Here is a 10489-nt window from a genome sequence, read left to right on the forward strand (position 1 = left end):
TTCCTGCCACTGGCTACAGACACTTGTTCTTTTCTGTCTTTGGTTCCAGAGATCTCTTTCCCCCTCTGTGGGTGGATATCTATGGACCTTCTGTGAACTTCAGCAGTTGTGACACTGAGGCATCCAGATTGCATGGGTAGCAGCCATGGAACTCAGCAGGAGGGGACCCAGGGCCCAGAGATACCAAGGCCAGCCTGGAGGACCCTTGGACTTCTCTTGTTAGTAAGATCAGCCACACTAGTGGTCAGCTCAGTTCACATCTATCTCCTCCCAGATCAGCACCTCTGACAGAGCAGGCAGGTGGGATCCTGATTATGTTTTCAAATCCTGGCACAGGGTCTGATCCAGAGAATACAGAGAACAGTATGTTCTTCAACAGAAGACTGAAGTCCAGGAGGAGCAGAAATTTGCCTCAGGTCACAGAGCAATTCTGGCCTCCAGACTCTCATTCATCCACCCATTCATTCATTCATTCATTCAGCTAATGTTCACTAGTATATATTTGGCCCCCTACTTGGAACCAAGGAGGGAAAAAAAGTCAAAAAGGAAGCACAGGTGATGAGAAGTCCAAGTGGTGAATGTGAAGACACACATTTAATCCTAGCCTAACCCAGGGGAGATATCCTGAAGGAGGAAATATTCCAGAGGGGCCTTAAATCTTGCCAGACATCAAAGTGGAGCAAAAGACACCACTTCCAGTCCTTGCTGTAGTTCTGCCATGCTGTGCAGTCCTGGGCAAGCTTCTTGTCCCTCTCTGTGTCCATTGGTACAAAGAGAGGCTAATCGAGAGGTTTCTGGCATCAGGACTTAACTGACTGACTAGCCACACCTCTGCTGCCGCTTCATCATCACAAAAAGTCACCCTCTGGTCTCTGAGGTCCAGTGTCATTCTGTCTCTAGCCTGATAATGGCTCTAAGTACTATCAAACAATGAGCTCAGCCACTCCGGTCTCATGTTTTCCTGAAGTTAGGACATCTGAGCCATGCTTCTCTGACAGTGGTGGACCTTCTGATTTTTTTGACTCTCCAACATTTTTTTTAACACTCTCCTTTATTTTGATAGTTTCCCACATCATAAGAACCTTCCTCTTAAGGTAGAATGTAGAAAACTCTCTTTTTCAGCCTCCTTTGCAGGAGGGGGTGGATAAGTGACTTAGACCAGGCCGATGAGATATACCCTTGTAAACCTTTGATTCAAAAGCCAACAGTAAGCAAGAGAAAGTCCTATGTGTGGTCTCCATCTTACTGGCACAGGCTGGTAGCAGAAGCAATGGATAGAGGATGGTTTGAAGAGTTGTTCCTAGAAGCTGAGATCTGACTCTTTTTCTTGAACCTTCCCCCAAATTCTGTGGGCCACCTAACATTCTTTAAAATGCTCCTTTTCTGCTTAAAATAGTCAGTATGGATTTTGTTGCTTGCAGTCAAGAACTCAAACTGATTTACTCACTACCCCACTGCTAAAGGTTTTTCCAGCCCTTACTATATGATGCACCCCCACTCTCATCGCTGCATACATGAGGAAATAGAAGCTCTAGGTGGTGGGCCTGGGTGAGCTGAGCCTGATTTTTGTTTCTCTGCACTCTGACAACCACAAATCCAAAGAGCTGAGGCAAGAACTTGAAACCCTATCCAGAGCAGAAGCTTGGAATATATGATGAAATTGCTGGAGGGCTGCAAACAACATTCAACCCATGTCTTTTATTGAACAGTAGAAATCCCACTCCCCTCCATATTAATAAAATTGTTCAATGTAGAAATGTTAGAAAATACAGGAAAGTATAAGCTAAAGTCATTTGTAATCTCATTCCCCCAAGGATAATGAACAATGTGATTTTGTATATTTTCTAACAATAATAATAGCAATAATAATATCAAACATTCACGTCGTGCTTAGTATGTGCCAGATGTTCTTTCTTTTTTTTTCTTTTTAAAAGATTTTATTTTTAAGTAATCTCTACACTCAACTCACAACCCCGAGATCAAGAGTCTCATGTACTACCAAAGGAGCCAGACAGGTGCCTCCAACCAGGCATTATTTATAAGTATTTTACATATATGTTACAAAAAGAATTGTATCCTCCCCACCCCTCCCCCAACTCATATGTTGAATCCCCAGCCTCCAATGTGACTATATGTGGAGACAGGGTCTTTAAGGAGATAATTAAGGTTACGTGAGGCCATAAGGGAGTCCGGATCCAATAGGCCTAGTGTCCTTATAAGAAAAGGGAAAGCCACCAGGAGGGCACACACACAGAGAAAAGACTGTGAGGACACAGCAAGAAGACAGCCATCCGCAAGCCAAGTAGAGAGGTCTCACCAGATACCAACCCTGCTGACAACATGAACTTGGACTTCTGGCCTCCAGAGCTGTGAGAAAATAAATGTCTGTTGTTTAAGCCACTCAGTTTGTGGTATTTTGTTATGGAATCTCCAGAAGACTAATACAATATGTTAAGTCATTTAATCCTTATATTCATCCTGTCTTTTCCCCATGCATAGTGGAGTTCAATAACTATTTGTTAAACGAATGAATGATGGATACAGTTTATTCAGTACCCTATGTTACTTTTTTAAACCTGACCACATGAGTATTTTCTCCATGTTATCACCTCTTTAAATTTAAAAAATGGGTACATGATAATCATTCATGCATAATTCAGTTAAGAAGCCTATGTTGAGTCCCCACTATGTGCAAGGCATTAGGTAGGTACTGGAGATGTAGCAGTGAACAAACAAGAAGTCCCTGCCTACATGGTGTGCATCTGCTCTATGGAAAGGCCATTGCCTAGGTGTCAGAAATGCATTAATCTACTTATTCGGGAAGGTTTCTTTTGATTGAAAGCTTTCTGATGAGCCAACTGGACAGACATAAGCAACCACATTATTTACTGTTTTTTTTTTAAGTTTATTTATTTATTTTGAGAGAGTGAGAAAGAGACAGAGTGAGCAGGTGGGGGGAGAGGGAGAGAGAATACCAAGCAGGCTCCATGCTGTTAGTGCTTAGGAACCGTGAGATCACGACCTGAGCCAAAACCAAAAATCAGATCCTTCAATGAGTGACCAACCCAGGCGCCCCATCCCCAGATTCTTTAATTTTAAAAAGGCCAATTAAATAACTAGAGGGCTCCTGGGATTTCCCCAGAGTCATAGAAGAACAAACATGAAGGATTTGGAATTTGTCCTGAGTTCACAAGCCTGGAAGTTAGAGCTAATCAAGCCACCAGCACCAGCATCTGTGCCTCCCACTCACACAAGGTCAGGATTTGATGGGAAAAAAATCACATTTTTAAGACTTTGAAAATGAAGCAAACAAAAAATTTTGAAGAAATATAGGTGAATGTTTATGCCACCTGGGGTTAGGAAAAATCTTTTTAAGTACAACAAAGAAGGTAGAAACCACAAAAGGAAAACACTGGTAGATTTGAAGATCTGACTACAAGCAAATGTTAAATGTCTGCATCTTAAAAACCACAATTAAAAAGATTTAACAGATAAATAGATAACTTGCAAAAATTATTTATACCACAGGCAGCAGGAAAATGTTTTGACATGTTACCCAAATCAAGAAGAAAAAGACAAATGAGCAAAGGACATGGACAGGGAATTGAAGGAAGAAGAAATACTTGGCCCTCTCTTCATAGCGGTCCATGTAAGTGAGCTGTGAAGCTACTGCCTGAGTGTCACTGTCCCTTTTTCTGTCTCCTTCCTCTAAAGACAGGTGGGGGCCCCACTCCAAGCCATGTCACAGAGGTGCTCAGAGGACCAGCATTCCATAAACTCCACCTCACTTATCTGGAAGCACCCCCGCTTCACTACTCCCATCTAACAGGAATTCAGACCCTTCTTCCTGGTGACCATCTAGGCAGCTCAGCCTCCTGGCCAGGCCAGCTGACCTCAGTAAGAAAAGAAAAGTAGGGATCAGGAGAAAGTATGGGCATCTGAAGCTCTGACATCCCGCAAACCCCTTCTGAAATGCAGTTTGGCAAGGATGTGTCACAAACCTCAAAATTTTTTTTTCGACTTAACCTTTGGGTTTGCTTAGGAATTAACACAAAGGGGTAAAATCAGGAATTTTTTGTCCACAAAGATTGTCACTGAAATATTATTTACAGCAGTGCCAAATTGGAAACGACCCAAATGTTCAATCACAAAGCTGAATTCATTTTTGCACATCTATAAGATGGTATATGCATTGCTGCCCATAAAAATGATGATGCAGAACGCTGCACTGTGCCACGGGGAGACGCTTGTGGCATGTGGCCAATCAAAACCTGCAGATTACCAAGCAGTATATTCAGCACAATCCCAATTATGTTTAAAAGCATTTATATATTCATGGAAAAAATGGAAGAAAGATTAGTAGGTGGTGTCACTGAGTGGTGGGATTATAAGGTTTTCTCTCTTCTTTGAATTCATCTGTATTTTTCCAAATTTTCTACAATGAATAGACAGTTTTGTAACAAGGAAAAATCTGATATAAGAAGAAGCCATTTCCAGAGCCCTCTCTCAGTTCAGAAAGGGTTGGGGTATTGGAGAGGGAAAAGCAGGTCATGGGAAGATCATTAGAGAAATCAGAATGATGTTCCTTCCCAAATATCAGGAACTTCAAGGTGGGTATGAGTAGAGATCAGTGTTACCAGACTCCTCACCTCCTGACCCTGGGGGCTCTTGGCATCTGTCCCAGGCTTCCTTGGCTCTGGCAGCCATTAGAAGTCCACACTGAGGGGCGCCCGGGTGGCTCAGTCGGTTAAGTGTCTGATGTTGACTCAGGTCATGATCTTGTAGTTTGCAAGTTCAAGCCCTGCTTCAGGCGCTATGCCATCAGTACAGAACCCACTTCAGATCCTCTGTCCCCCTCTCTGTATGCTCCTCCCCTGCTTTTACTCTCTTTCTCTCTCAAAAATAAACAAACGAAAAAAGAAGTCCATGTTGAGCTGGGAGCTGGAGAGGGAGATCATGGTTGGAAGACATTCAGAGTGGCTCATGTCAGCCTAGGAGGATGTGATAGAGAGAGGGAAGGGGGACAAAGGCAGTGGAAGGGGGAACTCTTGAGGAGGGTCCAAGGGCCAGGGAAATCCAAGGAGAAGCAAATTTCCAGAAGGGGATGATACATTCCCTGGAGGCAGGCAGGATGCTTCCCATCTCAGAGCTCCTTATAGGGAACCAAAAAAAATCAATGCCTAAGTCACTGACCATGTGAGCTCAGACCCAAGGAAAACAAAAACAGTGCTGGGGGGCGGGGGCACTCTCAGGGCCAGGAGAAAACCAGGAACACAACAGAAAGCACTTCAAAGATGGGGGAACACCACTGGCTAGAAATCTGCTACAGGGCTCCAGAAAGGAGTCAACGGGCCTGCCAAAAGAAACAACTCTGAGCACCAGCGGCTGATTACCCAGAAAGGCCAGCTGGGTTGGGGGGGGTGGGTGGACAAGACATCTGAGCCAGCTGTCCTGTCCTCCCTAATCCTACAGAGGCCTGGGAGGCATAGGGGCTTGCTTATGTTCATACAGAAAATTAAGATGAAGACCAAACCAAACCTTGGGCATTCTAACTCCCAACCTAATGTACCATACATTACTCCCCAGCAAGAATTTTTTTTTTAATTTGATAACATAAGTCATCTCTATATTATATAGATTACTTGAAACTATATAAAAACATTATTTGCTATCCAATTCAATTTATGAGGTAACTATAGACAAAATTCCAAGACTCGATTTTTAAACAACTGAATAAACACAGATAGGCTAACATCAGATATAAATATAGGCGCAAAAATCCTAAGTGAAAAATTTTTTTAATGTTTTATTTATTTTTGAGAGAGGGAGAGACAGAGTACGTGCAGGGGAGGGGCAGAGAGGGAGGGAGACAGAATCCACAAAGTAGGCTCCAGGCTCTCAGCTGTCAGCACAGAGCCTGACGCACGGCCCCCAACCTGTGAACCATGAGATAACGACTTGAGCTGAAGCTGGACGCTTAACCGACTGAGCCACCCAGGTACCCACTAAGTGAAATTTTAACAGACAGGTTAACTATGTAAATTGAATTCTCACTAGAATAAAATCCGACCCATACTGCAGGGTGACAGGCTGGTGGGGAACAAACAGCCAGGGGCCATACCTGCAGCTGTGTTGAGTGTCATCCAGGTGAAATTGCGCGATGAACTCCAGTTCGCTCCAACTCTGAGACAGAAGGTTGTCAGGGTTATCTCTGCACTACCTTCTTTAGAAAATGTTGTTCTCACCATGCCCTTCGATCCAGCCACAGCTTTACAACTAGGGCTGTCATGTTCACACAATGTGACTCTGTCCCCTGGTCACTGGTAACTGGTCCAATAGTAGTTCACCCCTGGGAATTTGGAATTGGAATTTTAGTCTTTATCCGCAAAGAATACACATCTGCAGAGAATATGAAAAATGAAACAAATATTCCCAGAACAGCAGAGATGAGAAACAGAAGAATTCATTGTCGAGTTCTCTACAGGGCCAGTGAGGGAGTGGAGAGAGTCAGTATACTAGTCAGTCAACTAGAAGGGCGATCAGGTCCAACTATGTTGCAACTCAAAACAAATCCCAGGTAAAGATTTCCAGCTATGTCCATGACACAATTGTCTTCAACGGCCTTCAATTCTGACTGTGCCCAGCACCCTTATTTCAGTACCCCTTGCAAGCCCAGTTACGTTCCTGCATTTGCAATGTGTGAGATACTTCCCAGTGAGCCTTGCAGTCACTTGCATTAAATACCTAATTCTGCAGATGAGGATACTGAAGCTTAGAGAGCTGAAATAATTCACCTAAGATCCCAAGGCTGCCTGATATTTAAATCCAGAGCCATCCAGCTCCCGTGCCTGTATTCTTTTTTTTTAAGTTTATTTTTATTTATTTTGAGAGAGAGAGAGAGAGAGAGAGAGAGAGAGAGAGAGAGAAAGCAGGGGAGGGGCAGAGAGGGAGAGAGAGAGTGAGAAAGAATTTCAAGTAGGCTTCATGCTGTCAGCACAGAGCCCAATGTGAGGCTCAAACTGTGAGATCATGATGCAAGGTGAAGTCAAGAGTCAGATGCTTAACTGACTGAGCCACCCAGGTGCCCCCACCATGCCTGTGTTCTTTCCATCATATTGACTAAGAGGAAAATTGGCAAGAGTCACATCAAGAGGAAGCCACAACAATTGCACATCCTTTCTCAATAAAACCTCTTGAAATTAGGAATATGGAAAAGAAGGAAAAAGATCGAGTTAATTTCTTGGGAAGAAGAAATCTGAATTCAGGAGCCAATTATGTTTTCCAGTGGGAAAAGATGGCAAGAGTAACCCCAGTATCCTCAGGAATCACAGGTGTCACTCTCATCTCCAAAGCTGTGATGTGGTTTGTGTGTAGGCAAACCCCAGGCGGAAGGAAAGACAATATCCCCTGCATGGTAGAAATATCAGGGCCAACCATGAGCTCTTGGTGATGACACAGCAGCAGGGAATTCACCTAAAATACCAGGGCATCCTGCATACTGCGCTGTACAACTCCATTCAAATAATAATTCAAATTAATTCAAAATAATTTCAAACATTATTTTAACTTTGTAGAATGAAAGTTCCCAAACAAGGAAAAGATGATGGAATGTGAAACACCCAGGATAGAGCTGCTGGGCCAAGCATGCAATGAAGAGAGGAGTTTCACACGGTGAATTCTCACGGACCTCAGGGTAAGGAGTTGGGGTGGGAATCAGCCACCCACATCTTTGGAGAGTCAGACTGAAACACACACTTCCACCCCCTCCATCCAGGACAGCCCTTGATACCATCATCCCTTCCATTCCACATGCTGCTGTCATGCTCAGCCATCTGGCATTCAGGAGACGCTCAGTATGAAAGTGTGGTGTTGTAGAATTTTAGAATAAAAGAGAAATCATTAGGAGCACCTGGGTGGCTCAGTCAGTTGGGCATCTGACTTTGGCTCAGATCATGATCTCACAGTCTGTGAGTTCGAGCCCCACATCAGGCTCTGTGCTGACAGCTCAGAACCTGTGTCCTGGTTGGGATTCTGTGTCTCCCTCTTTCTGCCCCTCCCCTCCTCACACTCTGCCCTCTGTCTCAAAAATAAACATTTAAAAAAATTAAAAAAAAAAGAGAAATCATTAAGCAGATATAAACACCAGTAGGATCCATTCTGGTAGAGAACTGGAAAGAATGTCTCCCAGGGTTTGTGCCAGGGTCAGCATGGACCTTTTGGAAACAGGTACAATGGACTTCTAAACTCTGGCTTTAGGAAGGGTCAAGAAGGATTTCTGGTGAGGGGGTAGTTGAAGGAAGACAGAGAATTGGGCAGACGAGTCCTCCTTCCAGGTACCTCTGCTCCATCCAACCCACATCCCCACTGCCACCCTGCCCCAGACACTCCTCCGCAACACACACACACACACACACACACACACTCAGCCCCTCCTCCTTCTTCTTGGGCCCTACCATTCCCATCACCATGTTCCTCAGGGGTGGGCCCTCCTGCAAGAGCATGAAGTTTAGGGCTTCTAGCCAGCTGCAAGTCCCCAAGGCTTGCTTCTGCTGGACCTTCTGCCAAATTACCCCCAGCCCCATCTGCATGCTCTCTGCTCCACCAGGTTTGTGCTCCTCCTAGGAGACTTGTTTCCATGGTTCCACAGCTGTGCAAGTGGTGGTGGTTGGGGGGGCACGTGTGCCTCCTGTGTTACCATGAACATCTATGTATCCAAAGCAGACTCTTCTTTCCAAGACAGGCACAAATGATCTCACTGGGGAAGATCATTCATATCCCTCTAAGGACAGGAGTGCACGCTGATCTGTACTCCTGCTCTGGGGTACTCGAATTTAGTTCTGCCTCCATACGTGGATGGGAGAGTGAAAGAGGAGAGAAAGTAAGCATGGTTGAAACTCTAAGAGAAGCAACTAAAAGCTGTGATACTAAATAGAAGTGTTTCTATAAGGTGGCTGAATATTTGTTACATATGAAAATAAATATAACAGAAAACATACAGAAAAAATATTCACAAAGTAACCAAAAAACAAGAAAATAGCTGGGAAAAAACAATAGGTGTGCAGAACCAAGCTGAAGAAGGCTTTCAAGCTATATAGAAGGACATAAAAAAGACTTCAGTGAATGAAGAGATAAACTAATTTTCTGGATTAAAATACTAAATATTACAAACATGTCAGTCCTCCCCAAAGTTGGGTTTATACTTAATGCAATCTCAGTTTTAAACTTAACAAAATGGAGACTCCTGGGTGGCTCAATTGGTTAAGCATCCAACTTCAGGCTCAGGTTATGATCTCAGAGTTAATGAGTTCGAGCCCCATGTTGGGCTCTGTGCTGACAGCTTGGGGCCTGGAGCCTGCTTCAGATTCTGTGTTTACTTCTCTCTCTGTCCCTCCCCAGCTCGTGCTCTGTCTCTCTCTGTCTCTCAAAAATAAATGTTAAAAAAAAATTAAACTTAACAAAATGGATTTAAATTAAAAAAATTTTTAAAATATTTTTTGTGTTGTTTATTTTTTGAGAGAGACAGAGCATGAATTGGGGAGGGGCAGAGAGAGAAGAAGACACAGAATCCGAATCAGGCTCCAGGCTCTGAGCTGTCAGCACAGAGCCCCACGCGGGGCTCAAACTCACAAACTGTGAGATCATGACCTGAGCCCCAGGTCGGACACTTAACTGACTGAGCCACCCAGGCGCCCTAAAATGGATTTAAATTTAATTTAAAGGACATACCTGTTCAATACTGGCCAAAAGCCCTCTTTGAAAGGAGAATAATCTAAAAACCAAAATGCCTTAATAGGTAATTTGATGAATCACACAAATATTAAGTCCACTCATCAGTACAGAAATTAGACCCAACTGACTAGAAAGCTCATATACTAAATACAAATACTACATGAAATTTCAAAAATTTTCAGCCCCCAAATATTGGTTATATGAGGAGCTCTTATAAATTAGTTAGAAAAAAGACACCTGGGGGCTCAGTCTGTTAAGCATCCGACTTCGACTGAGGTCTTGATCTCACGGTTCATGAGTTAGAGCCCAGCATCAGGCTGTCTGCTGTCAGTGCAGATCCTGCTTCTGATCTCTGTCTCCCACTCCTTGCCTCTCTCTCTCTAAAAAAAAAAAAAGACAAGACACACCTGGAAAGAATCAGGAGCAAGTAGCTGACTAAGCAATAAAGAAAGGAAAATACAAATGGCTAGTAAAAATATAAAAAATAAGTCAATCCCACAAATAATCAAAGAAAAATTCAATGGAAAGAAGGTATGTCTTTTCTATCAATTATCAAAGTTTAAAACATGGTCATAGATTCCTCTGGAAAGAATTTAGGACATGTGTTTGCATCAGCCTTTTTTTGGGTGGGAGGGCAATTTGGCAAAATGTACAGAAATTTTAAGTAAAGCACATTCAATCCAGCAATTCCACTTCTAGGAACTTAACTTCAGGAAATAATGTGCAGAAATAGCTATAAATGAATTTTCAAAGATGTTCA

This window comes from Acinonyx jubatus, chromosome A1 (assembly GCF_027475565.1).
Source record: "Acinonyx jubatus isolate Ajub_Pintada_27869175 chromosome A1, VMU_Ajub_asm_v1.0, whole genome shotgun sequence".
Classification (NCBI taxonomy): domain Eukaryota; kingdom Metazoa; phylum Chordata; class Mammalia; order Carnivora; family Felidae; genus Acinonyx; species Acinonyx jubatus.